The 15,414-nt window shown below is 34.5% G+C and overlaps 1 protein-coding gene and 1 pseudogene across 4 annotated transcripts in view; one reads left to right on the top strand and one right to left on the bottom strand.

Annotated features, from left to right (window-relative positions):
* Positions 1–15,414, bottom strand: part of MICU3 (mitochondrial calcium uptake 3) — a 95,356-nt gene that overhangs the window by 62,663 nt on the left and 17,279 nt on the right. The gene's annotated exons all lie outside the window — the stretch shown is intronic.
* On the top strand, positions 12,745–13,287 carry LOC144283980 (chromobox protein homolog 1 pseudogene; annotated as a pseudogene).

Below are 15,414 nucleotides of genomic sequence, written 5' to 3' on the forward strand. Positions count from 1 at the left end.
TAAAAAGTAAAAACCAATTTTCCCACGTTAACCCAGTATCCTGTCCCGATCCTAGACTATTATCACTGAGTAGGAGGAATGGGTTCATGTGGGTGGAGAATGGGATGAAGTAAAGAGCAGAACAAGAAATCAGTACTTTGGTTGGTTTTATATTTTCTATTCTCTCCCACTGACTTATTTATCTCTTCCTACTCAGATGCCATACTGTTTTAATTACTAATAGCTTGTGGTTATGTTTTGATATTCGGTAAGGCAAAATTTCATCTTATTATCAATCTTTTAAAAATATTCATGGTGATTCATACTCAATTTTCTCTTCTAAGTGAACTTTGAAATTAATGCATCAAATTCTATTTAAATAAAACTACTACCATTTTGTTGGGGATGACATTCAATTTTGGTGTAAAAGACTTGATATTTTTTTCCCATCTGGGAACATGGATATCTATTTATTCAGGTCTTCAACTATGTCTTTCAGTAAAATTTTGCAGTTTTCTTCATATAAGTTTTAAATATTTTGGTACATTTTATACCTTCTATGTAATTATGAATTGTGAATGGAACCTTTTATTCCTATTACATTTTCAACTGATTATTTCTGATGAATGGGAAAGCTACTGACTTTGATATATTTGCTTTGTATCTAATTACCTTTTTAATTCATTCATTTTAATAATTTTTCCTTTGATTTTCTAATAATTATAAATTCTTTCACAATAATGACATTTGTAGCTTTTCCTTTTTAGTATTTATGCTTTCATTGCCTTAATTATGAGAGGTCTATGTCTCTATGTTGAATAGGTATCAGTTAATAGAAAGCATTTTTATCTTTTTCCATGTTTTGAAGAGAATGGTTCTAATGAATTGCCATTAAATGTAATGTCTGCTGTTGGTTTTGATCATTATCTTATACCTTAAATCAGGAATGGGTATCTGTTTTCCTTTGTTCAGTGCAAATAAATGTGTTTAGAGTTAGACTGGTCCTCAGACACCTTAGAGATCATCTGGTCCTCTTGTTTCTTTACCTTTTTTACCAAAATAGAAGCATAAATATGAGTCCTCAAACAAAAATTTTAAATGTGTTGGCCAAGTACAAGCATAGTAGAAATCCTCAAACAAAAATTCAAAAGGTATTGAAAAAAACTCTATTAGTTATATTAGCTCTTTAACAATTTTTAGTTTCCAAGATGAATATTTAAAATCAATTAATCAGCTAATGTAAATTCATTAATTCATCCAACAGATACTTGGTGTGTACCTACTTACAAATGAATTAATTATAAAATAATCAATTGGAAGCTTACTTAATCTAAAACTGTGTTAGAGACAAATGTGAGTAAGCTTGGTTTAATCATGGTCTACCTATATATGCCCACTTACAAACCTTCCAACTGTCCACGCGCTTCTTTCTCTGTAGTTTATAAATAGACTATTTTCTTAATGAATGATCTAACAGCACAGAGGAAGAATTTAGGTTTGGTTTTGTTTTGTTTTACTGTGCTATAGTTCTAACCACATTAAACTTTACAGTGTTTAGGAGGTCGATAAGGAGCGGTGGTCCATGAAGTTCAACTAAGGATACTGATTTGATTCACTAGAAGCTCTGAGTAAAGGGACAGCTTCAGCCTAGTAAATTCCCAAAATATTAGAAGGAACTCTCAGACCTTTAAAGGATTCAGCTTTACTTTTGAACTTTCCAAGGTTTAAAAAATCTAAACCTTCTGAAGTTCTAACATCACTATTATGAACATTGAAAAACAAGAACCAATAAATAAAGGTGAAAAATGATATTCAAACCAGTTTACTAATCCTCTTGGCAGTCTTGCTTGCTTACAAATGACAATGATCTTGTATCATGTTAATGTTCTGAGCATTTTAAAATACAGCCATTTCCCTGTAGCACACTGGTGTGAACCTATGGGTATAATCCTTATATTACAAGGTATACAAAAGTATACCAGTATTCACTGGCTGATCTACTTTACTTTAATACCTTTCTGCTTACCTACAACCAATATATTTTTCTAAAGTTAATTTCTAAAGCTTAAAATTAACCTAAATATTTTCCATTAATATGTATTGTTTCAGTAAATAATACCTTTTGCATCACAAATTCCCAACATAGAAAAACTTATCAATAAGTACAATATACTTAAGATGAATGGAAAAACTGACCTGTAAGCCAAAAAACCTGAATTATATACTGTTAGTTGTTAAAGCATTATTAAACTGAAAACCTCCATTATCAATCCTATTAATATTACATACTTAAAAAGTAAGCCTTTCAAAAGTAGTTATACAATATAACTAGTCCATTTGTGGACAGCTGGGAAAATACTGACAGGAGTTAATATAAGTCATGGTCATTTAAGAAAAATTCTTAATTTCCATAGGTTGACAAACTTAAAAACATCTATTTGGGAAATTGAGGAAGTGACAGCCTTTAAATTGTTATGGAATATTAAAGAGAAAACCCTCAAGTTTAGAGTGGTTACAAAGGGAAATAGCCTCTGTAAGAAGCTGGAGGAAACTAGAAGCATAGATGGAGCTGAAGACTGGTTAAGCTTCTAAGAAATAATTTCTCCAAAGTAGACACAACACAAAGTTTCCACAATCCACCTTTCCTGGAGATGCTTCTTTTAAATGACTTATTATAAGGTGAAATCCTTTCTTTCTATATACTCCTGCTTTTGGAAGTTTTTGTTGTTATCAGCAGACCCACTGAAAAGGCTCATGAAACCAAGCTAACACTGACCAACATCTAGTCCTAACTTGTTCATAGAAACAAGAATGAGTCTAGTTTCACTCTGCCTGAGATGAGCTCTGGGAACTATAATAGTCTATGAGCTATAGTCAGTTCCAGGAATATTTTAGATCAACTCAACCCTTCATTTCTCTGGAAGTGAGAAACATTTGCAGCTATTTCCAACAAGATGAATTTTTGCTCCATATCAAATAGTCTAGTGATTCTTCCACTCAGACTCTCAGAAAGAATAACTTCTGCAGCCATGCCCTCTCTACTGTATAAGATATTGCTCCAAATCAAGCCTAATTAATCACATCCTTGTAATAACATACCTGAAACTTTAACAGTGAGAGTGTTGAGAGTTCCCTGAGAGTCAACACTGTACTTTTAATAAATCCTAGTTATTTTCTTCACACATCTCTATTATGTCACTTGTACTCCTTTCCCTCATTCTTATTGGGTTGCAATTATCTGTTTACATATCTGTCTCTGCCATTTAACCAGGAATTCCTTGAAAGGAGTAGTTGTTATGTTTATAAGAACTTAACCAGTGATTAACAAAATGCCTGGCTCATCTAAGGGGCTTGGTAAATGATTATCGTGTGAACAAATAAATGCCTGTAGATGAAAACAAAATTAGCTACTAATAAAGAGCCAAAGGGCTACTGAGTCTGGGTCAGGCAGGAGACGAGGACAAACAAAAGAGAAACTTCTGATTCCAAACTAGGAATTCAGAGTAAGATAATAAAAGATAATCTAAAGTTTTAGTGAGAAATATATGGCATAATTTATGGGTATCTTTTTTAAAAGTTGTTCAAACACATCTTTAAAATTAACGTTAGTAAATGCTTAAGTTTAGCTATTGCAATAAGAAGGCATATGAGATTGGGACACCTGGGTGGTTCAGTGGTTGAGGGTCTGCCTTTGGCTCAGGTCATGATCCTGGGGTCCTGGGAATGAGTCACACATCTGGCTCCCCACAGAGAACCTGCTTCTCCCTTTGCCTATGTCTCTGCCTCTCTCTGTGTTTCTCACGAATAAATTTTAAAAAAAGAAGGCATATGAGATGTATTTTTTATTTTATTATTTTAATATAGTAAAAAGTCTAGTTAAATGAATCTATTCTTAGGTAGGGATGAAGACAAAAGTAATTTGTGGAACACTCAATTCTCAGGCACCCCTCCCAAGTGACTGCAATATATAAAAATTACATATGTATATTTTTTTTCATATTTAGATTTTAAAAGGGTTCTATGTACTTAAAATTTTAAAGTTCAATTGACCCTTGAAAAACATAGGTTTGGGGATCCCTGGGTGGCGCAGCGGTTTGGCGCCTGCCTTTGGCCCAGGGCGCGATCCTGGAGACCCGGGATCGAATCCCACATCAGGCTCCCGGTGCATGGAGCCTGCTTCTCCCTCTGCCTATGTCTCTGCCTCTCTCTCTCTCTGTGACTATCATAAATAAATAAAAAAAAAAAATTTAAAAAAAAAAAAAAAAGAAAAACATAGGTTTGAACTGCACATGCCCACTTACACATTTTTTTCAATAAATACAGTACAGTTCTGCAAATGTACATTCTCTTATGATTTTCTTAACATTTTCTTTCCTCTAGCTTACTTTATTGCAAGAATACAAAATACATATAACACACAAAATATGTGTTAATCCACTGCTTATGTTATTAGTAAGGCTTTCCAATCAAGTAGACTATTAGTAAAGTTTTTGGAGGAGTCAAAAGTTACACAGGGATTTTTCAATTGGAGGGGTGGTGGTGCCCCTAACCTCTGCATTATTCAAGGATCAATTATAATTATGATGTTACTAGCTACATATTACTTCACTTAGCTTCCTTCGGTTACACATTATCAATTCTTTTCTACAATAAAGAATAATTTTTGCTTCTATTATAATATTGCTTCAAAACGGGTAATGAAATTCACAAATTTTTCTAACTTTTGATTATAGGAATAAGAACAAATGGATAGTGCATTTGGTGAGAATTTTATCAGTATATGGATTAGGGAGAGCCAGAAGAAGGAGAATACACCTTTTCAAATTTGAATGAATAGTGGTAGTTATAACATAGACTTGGGGAAAGTCATTTCTAAAACAAACCACATCTGTAGGATTGGAAGCCTCAAGGGAAGTAACACTTCCAAATACCTTTATCATTTCTTCAGGAAATACTAAACTGCTGTGATTCACTTAGGTTGACAAGTCGACACATTTTATCTTCCACCTTCTGTATCTGTTTCTAAAGTCTTAGACACAGCCACTATTGACCTCAAGTTTAATGTTTGCATTTGCACTCTCCCTAGCTGTTTTTCCAAATTTAGCAAAATGCTTCTGTATCTCTGACCTTTTCACAAAACATTGCCCTGAGATTAAGAAAACACTGGGTCTGGCCCACCATCCTTAAATGTTGAGAGATGTCCAGTGTAAACAGATGTTTTGTGCTCCACCTCCACAGACCTATACACATTAGCTATGGTAGGCTGAACAGTAATTACTGTCCTGAAGCTTAATATATAAAATCTGAATTGAACCACCTACAGGGAAAAATATAACAGTCTTCAAATTTTTGTTCTACAATTCTAAAATTGAGTTATTCCTCAACTAAATTTGGTGACAGATTGCTATACTCAAAATATTAAAGAAAAAAAATTTAAAACCTCTAAAAATCTAAAATCTAAGTAACAGAAAAAACCAAAATTACCGAAAATTCATATATATATATATACTTGTTTTATTGTTTTTCAACTTAAGTTTTAAATTCTAACAACTTTGTTTCTTTCATTAATACAGTAAAATTCACTCTGAAAATAAAGTATCATCACACTTCAAAATAATGAAACTACAGCATGTGTGACTGACAAATATTAACTATTAAATGTAAACAGTCATGATTTCTTGGCTTCATATGGGCATATTCTAAATTGAGATGTTAAAAATTTTATAGGGCTATTTTTCACAGATTAGGAAAATATGGACATTTAAGAGACGGTATCACTGCAAAATTTTTAGATGTGGCAAATTTTGTGAAAGAAATGGAATTTTTCATTTCAAAAAGATCTTGCACAACTGCTAATGAAAACTATCCAAGCACAGACCTCAGATTTGGCACATAAATTATCTTACATTTAAGTACAAGGCTGCACAGCAGAAAAATGAAACCGAGAAATCTAGAGGTAAAAGAGAATTAAATTTGCCTTTTCATTTTATTCCTCCTAGGAAATTACATTTTATGCCTTCTAGGAAATTATTTTATGGGAATTACTTAACATTCTTTTCAAGTTTGCTAAAAATGTTTAGGGAATTTTCTTTCCAGCTCTAGAAAGCTCTACCTTTTTCTGTTTCACTGAAAAATTGTGAGCTACATTTTAATCTCAGTTTTCCTATTTATAAAAAGGAAGCATTGGGATGTCTGGGTGGCTCAGAGATTGAACATCTGCGTTTGGCTCAGGGTGTGATCCTGGGGTCTGGGGATGGAGTCTCACATTAGGCTCCCTGCAAAGAGCCTGCTTCTTCCTCTGTCTCTGCCTCTCTCTGTGTGTCTCCTATGAATAAATAAAATTAAAAATCTTTAAAAAATGGAGCATTAACATGGAAATAAAAATTTCAAACACATCTGTAAAACAAAATGCATAATTTACTCATAAAAATAAGTAATGATCATTTTCAGGTAACTTCGTGGAACTTAAGTCATGCTGACATGAGCAAGATGAGTGTTGGGAGAAACGATAAAAGCTACATTCTTTTAATTACCTCATCTTTCCAAAAGAAATAAAAATATTGTGTCAGTGCAATTATCTTCTTTGGAATTTCCAAACTCAGACCTTTGCAACTAGTACTTAGATGTTACTTCTTAAGGTAGTGAAACAAGGGCCTTCAGGCAATAGAGTACATCATTATCCTTCCAATGAATAACAGAAAGCGAGGGTTCACTGCCAAGGCACAGTCTCATGTTACTTCAGGTCAGCAATTCGAAAATTTACTCTGTGGTAAGGTCTGATTTTCCCAGGGAGGCAAGATTAAATGCCAGATAAAGGATTCACTACTTGACAATTAGAGAAACTGATGCCTACAAGCTGATAATACCCTAAAGAGGTAACTTGAAACAATTATATCAATTATCTAAACACTGTATAATATATTATCTTTTAGCAGCTGAGAAATAGGGCCATGAGAATGAAAAATGGAAGAGGGAAAAATGAAAACCATTTGTATTAACCAAAATTATTTTGATTACTCATCCTTATTTTTTCTTTAAAAATTGTTTGATATCAAATCACATCAATACTAATTTTTAAAAATAAAGAATGACTAAACATTTATCTGATTTCATGTAGGAAGCTGAGCATTTGTTATTAGGTCCTACCTGATATTGGCGATAGTACTAACATTTTTATGAAACACTGAAGGGCAAAAATCTTTTAAACTTGGATTTTTATTTTGTATTTTCTGGATAAGAACCTTATGAAATTCTATTCATATCCATTTTTATTCTAGCTAAAAAAGATGTTCACAGAAGTATTATACTTGGCTTTCTCAAATGGCTTCAGGCTCATTTAAAAGCTTCTAAGAAGATAAAAGGGGTAACATTTTCTTTGCTTGTTGGGTGGTCGAAAGGTTAAATATCAAATTCCAGTGTGGGAAAATCCCAAGTACTCTAGGTGAAATGTTTTGATGCTACTAGGCAAATGTGTCCATGTGGAAATACACAGTCTGAAGACCAGCCAATAGTATTTCCCTGGCTAAGATCAAACAGAAAAAAAAGTCGTAAAATTAAAAAAAACAAAAAAAAGTAACTGACCACTTACTCTAAAATCTCCACTTGTATTGCTATAGTAGCTTACATTATAAGGTTCTTTACAAGTTTACAGAGTACTTTCACAAATATCATCTCAATATTGACAGGAGGATAAAGTAAGTAAAAGTAATCTAAAGAGGCAGTATGCATAGTGGTTTAGCATGTGCATCTCATCTCTTCCAGCCTTTGCTCCAGCAATACCTCCCTTACCCTGATTACCTACCACCCCACTATTTTTCTCTCTTATACTGAAAACTTCCCTTCAGCATACATATCCTGGCATTCCTCTGGTCCTAGAAGGCTTCCTGTCCTATATCCTGTCCCACTTCATTTAGCTACTCTTCCCTTCCTCCCCACCTTGTCTCCTGCATTCATTTCCTGTCTCTGAATTCCTCTACTTCAATTGGTTCTCCCCTCTACCACTCCACTAAAACTGCTTATCAAGGTCATCGATGACCTCTTTGTTGCTAAATTCAATGGTTAATTCTCAGTTTTCATCTTATAGCGTCTGACAGAGTCTGTAACTTTTTTTTTCCTTGAAATAATTTTCTCAGTCCCCAAGACATCACTTTCCTGATTTTCTTTTTACTCCTCTGGCAGTTCCTTCTTGGTACTTTTTCTGGTACTTCTTTGCTAGTCCTTAGAGCTTGTCTCTTTTAAAAATCTATAATTACTTATTTGATGATCTCATCTGGCCTTTACATATTATAAATACACTGACAAATACAAAATTTATACATCTAGCTTTCTGAAATAATATAAGAATCTGTTTAACAAAACAAATAAGATGCTTATTTGTTTTTAAGAAACAAAATATGTAAACTGACCATATGTAAGTATTTACAAAAATATCAAGATAAAAATATGGAAGTTATAAAGGTTCAATGAATACTCAGAATTTATACAGTAGTGAAAATAAATTTACCAGGAGTACCTTTATCAATATAGATAAATTTCTTAAGTATAATATTAAATAAAAGTATGACTTATAAAAGGATACTATAAAATAAGTATATATTACTCAGAAGTATACTCATTTGTAACAGAATTATGAAAACACGCAGGGGAATTATAAAAATTAAGTTTAGAACAGTGGTTATCTCTTTGGGGAAGAGAGAATTATGATAGAGGTATATATATGGTGATGGTTTTTTTTTAAGCTGTCAGTGCATATATAGCTATGTATTATATTATTATCTATTCATTGTATTTTTGAAAGTTGGATATATATTATTTCTAAGAAAGAAATCATTCAGGTCTTATTCCTTACCTTATGTGGAAAAATGCTAAAATTTATCAAACAAACATAAAAAAGATCACTTTGGAAAATTTTAGATAAACTACTATACAATTACACAATTCTTGGGTTAAAAAAGAAATGAAAACTGAAATTACAAAGTTTTTTAAAATAAATGATACTTAGGGACTCACAAGCAGCAGTCTGTAATTTGGTCAAAGCCATTACTGACACGTGAAAATTAATACCCTTAAATATATTTTTAAAATAAGAATTTAAAGTAAATAAATTATACAAAGTAAATAAACTCAAGAAGTCAACAAACGAATAAGATAAATTTGAGGAAAACAGAAGAGAATAATCAATAAGATAAAAGCAGAAGTAAACAAAACAGTAAGACAGTAAATGAATTTAATTTTAAAAAGTAGTATTTGAAAAGACCAGTGAAGCAGACAAACCCCTATCAAATCTGATTTAAAAAAGAACTGAAAATGAAATACATAAACTGAACATAACTATAGTATATAGTATATAGTTTACTATAGTATATCCAGAGTTTGGAAAAGTACCCAAATATAAGAATCAGAAATCTATAATATATTGATACAGTAATATTTTAATATAATAATCAGTTTAAAAATAATCAGTTTAAAAGGCAAAAATAATACAGATAGTATGGTCACATCTGTGTTACAAAGAAAATGATATATGTGTTGTTTAAGTTTATAGGTCTGTAAATATATTTTAAAGGCCTCACATGAAAGAAAACATTTATGACCTATAAAGTGGAACAGGATTTAATTTTTACATATCCTAGAAATCAATAAATTAAAAAAATTGGCAGAAAATATTAAAAGGCAATTTCTAGGAAACTACAAACAAAAAAATTCCCCACCTCACCAATAATCACTAGAAATGGAATATAAATCATTTTTTCACACTCAAATTGGAAATAGTTAAATTTGATAATATTTCATAAATAGGACAGGAGTCCATTACAATTGATGACAGAAGTGTATTTTGATTTAACCATTTTGAAGAACAATTCAATGGTTGCTATTAAAATCCAGTTGCTGTGGACCTAGTGATGTAACATGTGCATCTCCACAGAAACCTGAATATTCACTGCAGCACTGTTTCTAATAGTGAAAAACAGAAACAAAATTCCGATCAGTGAGATAATAGTTAAATAAATTATGGCACACTGGAGTACTACAATGGAGTAGGAGTGTACAGTATAGTAAAGGATATGGTAGATGAAGAGGTGGTACTAGCGTAAGATTCATAGGACACATAGCTGGGTGAAAAAAACAAGTTATGAAAGAATGGGTAAAAAAAAAAAAGACAGAAACCAAAGTCATGCTTTAAAGAAACACACACACACACACACATACACACACATAGACTTTAGAAATAAAGTTGTGGAATGCTGTATTCGTTTTTAAAAAGCAAACAGCACATGCATCATTATCATGAGCCTGGTTTCATAAAAAGGTTACTAGCCTAGTCTAGAGAAGCCTTCATCAGGGTCAGACAGACAGCAACTGAGTCTAGGACCAAATCCAGTGTTCTTCCACATTACATCACTCGGGATATTGGAATAAAAGTGTACTGGTTTTGTAATCCTTCAGGCCTATGTTCAAATGTCAACTTTACCACTTCCTAGTTAGGTAACCTTAGGAAAAATATTCTCTCTGAACTTTAGCATTTTCAACTGTAAAAAATGGGCAAATAAATAGTAACTCTACAAACTGTAAAGATGAAAACTAAATGGGAACACTTCCTTCTCCCTCGGCCAACAGCATCAGCTCATCAAGAGTGTCTCCTCTATTGATTAACAGGGTCCAGAAATAGCCTTTGGCAGCTCAGCTCCATATATAAAGTTTGAGGGATCAAATGCCTCTGTGGTGCTATAAGTTGGAAGTCTCTAAATATGTCCATGATGATAAAACTATTCCAAAGGCCTGGCATTTCTTATGGGTCCCATCAGCCTCATGGTCTACCACCTTTCTCTCTGCCTTCCTAACTCAGTTCCAAACATCTAGATTATACTGCATATGGTATTCTATTTATTTCTTCAGACTGATGGCTGACCCTTCTTGACAAAATCTCTATGTATGCACTGAGCCACTGTCTTCTGGGCCTCATTCCATGACTCCCAAGACAGTTTTTCTAGACTGCAACTGAAAAAAATGAACATAACACACCATTAAGTTTGGACTATTTTACCCTAAATGAATCACCTTGAATTTAGCCAACTATATTAGTTAGGTTGGGCTGCCATAAAAAAATACCACAGACCAGATGGCTTAAACAACAGAAATTCATTTTCTCATAGTTCTAGAAGCTACATGTCCAAGATCAAAGGGCCAGCATATTCAGTTTCTGGTGAGAGCTCTCTTTCTGGCTTGCAGATGGCACAGTCTTTCTATTTCCTCACATGGGCATATTAAGAAAGTGTGAGTGAGCTCCCCAATGTCGTTTCTTATAAGGACATTAATCCTATCTATCTGATCAGGAGCTTACTTTTGTGACCTCATTTGACCTATGACTTCCTTAGTGACCTCATTCCCAAATACAGGCACTCTAGGGGTAGAGCTTCAACATACAAATTTTAGGGGGACACATTCAGTCCATAACACCAACTATCGAGTGACTCATGTGCCCTTTCTTTCTATTCACATACAGAGGTCTCAAAAATGTTGGCAGTTCATCTCCCTCAAGCTGGCATTTTACCGTCTGGAAGAATTTGAATATCTGGAGATATTATTATGTACCCCCTCTTTTGGATCCTTTATAAACAAACAAACAAAGTAAGATAGGTCCTAGCATCTTTGGCCTACTTGTACCCCAATGGAGGGGTTTCCTGCCCACACCAGCCTTGCCCTACTTGCATCACAGTGGGTGATCCCCTGCATGGCAGTTCTAACCCAGGTTCCCTGCCTGCCAGCACTGGCCCAATGCACACAGCTTCCAGGTTGCCAGTCCTACCGTATGTTTTCCTGTTTGCCAACCTCAGCCCAGCAACTGTGGGACAAAGCTCTAGCTGTGAATCCACCTTTTCTAACAAGGCCTAAATCTCAACCTAGGGAGGCAGCTGCCCTTCCAAGTTTGTTCTCTCCTTAGGTTCTCTCCCTCAGCCCTAGAATATTCTTCTGAAATTTGATTCCTTCTCAGTAGCTAACCTCCTATAAATAGTGAAGAATTCTTCATATTGAACCTTATCTGTTCAAATTACTGGGTAGTTTTCATCTTCTGACTGGCCCTTGGCACAGAATAGCTTGCGGTGAGTGTTACTGGGTGTTTCACAGTGCTGCCCTAAGTACAAGCAGAACAGAGACACACTAGAGGCAGAGAAAGAAGCCTCTGCTGCCTACAGTGTCCCGTGCTGCAAATTCTAATGGCAAAAAAAGCAATGTTTGCAAGTTCCAATACCAGCATTATAAGCAGGGATCTGAAGGGCACATTTGAAGCTGAGGCAATAACTTGACACCTAGCATTGTAACCTTGCTGTTATCCATACACAGTCCCTATTTAACTGCATTTTTAAAAAAAGGTAACATATACCAAGACCTACCTATGCGCCTGACTATTTTAAGCTCTCTGAATAATCCTGTAATATAGGGACTATTACTATTCCTACTTTACAGAGGAGGGAAATGAGACAAATTTAATTAGCATTGGCAAGGTACTTGAGTGAAAAAAGCTGAGATTCAAATCTAGGTGTTCTGACTACAAAGACCACACTCTCAATCACAACACTATGTTAACTTCTGTTTCTATTGCTAAGACAAAAACAAGCTTTAAAATGTGAAGCGATTTGTTCCTTTTCTGGAGGCCACTTCCCCCACTGGTCCTGACACATCATTAGCACGGCACTGTTTCCTCTCATGCGCTTGGGTGCTGCTCTGAGCAGCATCACCATTTAGACCAGAAAGCTGGTGGGCACAATGAGAAAGAAACAAAACAAGATGACAGTGGAGGGGATGCTACAAGAGGAGGAGGAAGGATATGTGGTTTAAAAATTTCCCGAACATTGAGTGGAAAAGGCAAAGTGGAGTACCTCCTAAAGTGGAAGGGATCCTCAGATGAGGACAACACACAGGATCCAGAAGAGAACCCGGACTGCCCTGACATCATTGCTGAGTTTCTACAGTCATAGAAAACGGCATGTGGGACAGAAAAAAATACAGGAAAATTGACTCTGATTCTGAAAATAAGGAAGAGAACAAATCAAAGAAGAAAGAAGAGTCAGAGGAGCCATGAGGTTTTGCCCAGGGTTTGGAGCTGGAACAGATTATTGGAGCTATGGACTCCAATGCAGAGCTTGTGTTCTTGATGAAATGGAAAAAAATCTGATGAGGATGACCTGGTCCTTGCCAAGGAAGCCAATGTCAAGTGCCCACAGGGGATCAATATCCTTCTATGATGAAAGGCTAACATGGCATTCCTACCTCCCAGAGGATGGTGACAAAAAAAATGGCAATAATTAACTTCTGAGTACCAGCCCCTGTCACATCTGACCATGGTTTTCAAGTGGGAAAGGAAGGCGTTTTACTTGTCTTGACACCATAGAGGTGGCCTGAGCAGATGTCCTTTGAAGAATCAGTACAGTTTTTGTGCCTTAGAGCAAGTGCTTTAAAGCCTTTCCAGCTATGTAGTTTGCACACTCATCCCAGTGCGGGGAAGGAAGAGAAAGAAGTGCTGCAAGGGCAGCTCATTCTGTACGTGGCTAAGAAAAGGAGAAAGCCTCCATAAAGGAAAAAACTTGCAGAATGAGTGTATGAGTGTAACAAACGATACTCTAGATCTTCAAAGAGCATCTCCACAACACAAAGCCTGCTTTTCAAAAGTTTTAGCTCTGCATTTTTATAGTGCAGTGTGTATTTAGTTTCAGCAATTTTTGGTATATTATTTGGTGGTAGGATGGATGGAGTAGGAAGGAAGAGAGAAACAGGTAGGATCATTCTTGTTAAAATTTGGGGCCTGACTGGGAAAATGGTGAAACAATGGAAAGAACAACCTAATGATGATTTGGTTCTATGACCAGAATATTTAATCTTTAAAAAAAAATGTCACTGGTGACCTCAGTGAGGACTGTGAGAAACTGTTTAAAAGCTGTGAGTACCTGAAACTTACAAGTCAAGGTATTCCCTGCCTGTGCCTAATGCTGTTCCCAACGAAGGACTATACCAGTCAATTAGTCACCAGGTGCCATTTGTAGAATGGAAACTGGTTGAGGAGGGCAAGTTTTATTGAAGCATATACCAGCCCAGCGTCCCGTCTTAGAGGGGTGCTAATTCTTGACATTGACAAGACTCTTTCTTTTTCAATTATAAAGCTATAAATATCAGCCTGTTAATCCAAGCAACTGGCTGAGGTATTTGGGGAGGGAAAGAGGGTGGTATAGAAGGTAGAACTTCAGGGGAAGAAAGGCCCATGCTCTTAGAATGGAAAACTTTTGGAGCCTGCTTTTTGAACTTTGAACTCTGAAACTACTGACAGCACAACTTCACACAATCACTTTGAGAGGTGAATGATTTCAAAAGCCCTGATCTCAGAAGATTAAACTTTCATACCGGGGCAGTGGTTCACTTTAAAACACAAAACAAAGCAAAATTTTTTCTAATCCTAAGAATTACCTAATACCCAAAATGCTGTCTTGAATCATGAGATCCATCAGTTCTTGACATTGTCTAGACCTGTACCTAAAAATGTATTGTAAAATCTTTTTAGGCATGTGTTAGGTTTCTATGAAAACTTGAAATATAAACTTTGTACCACATTGTCAGTTTTTGTCTTAAAACTATAGATTTAAAAAAAAAGTGAGGAGAAACTCTATTAGAGGCAAATTGTCTTCAATATTGCTATTAAAAAAGACAGCACACTTAGTATTTATCTCTGAAAGGAAACTAAAAACAAGTATGTCAAAATGTTAACAAGTATTAATTCTGAGTGCTGGAATAACAGTTCACCCTTGAACACAGGTTTGAATCACATAGGTCCAGTGCTATAAATGTATTTTCTCTTGCTTATGACCTTCTTAACGTTTTCTTTTCTGTAGCTTACATTGTTATAAGAATAAAATAAGGTGTATGTATATAATAATATGCATATAATACATATCACATACAAAATATGTATTAACCAACTGTTTATATTAGAAGTAAGGCTTCTGGTAAACAGTAGGCTATTAATTGTTCAGATGGGGAGAATCAAAAGTTATAAAAATTTTTGACTTTACAGGGGGTTGATACTCATAGCCCTGCATTGTTCAAGGGCCAACTACATATATTTATATACCTGTTAAATTTGGCAAAAACAACTTTAAAAAGAGAATGTAAGAAAAAAGCACTAATAAAAAGTATACAATCTTAAAAATAATTCAAATTTTCACTTGTAGAAATTATTATTGTAAAGGGTAAACAGGTTTTAAAAATCATATAATATTACTTAGTTTTGACAGTTTATTCCCATTATGTTTACATTTTATTTTCTGAGAGAACTTAAATGTCCCTGAATTTAACAAGAATGAAAGCCAAAATGGCATCACCTGGGACAAAGTTTATAAAACTAATGTTTCAATTTACAAAACAGATTTAAAAAATATATATACAATG

The sequence above is a fragment of the Canis aureus genome, chromosome 15 (genome assembly GCF_053574225.1).
Source record: "Canis aureus isolate CA01 chromosome 15, VMU_Caureus_v.1.0, whole genome shotgun sequence".
Lineage (NCBI taxonomy): Eukaryota > Metazoa > Chordata > Mammalia > Carnivora > Canidae > Canis > Canis aureus.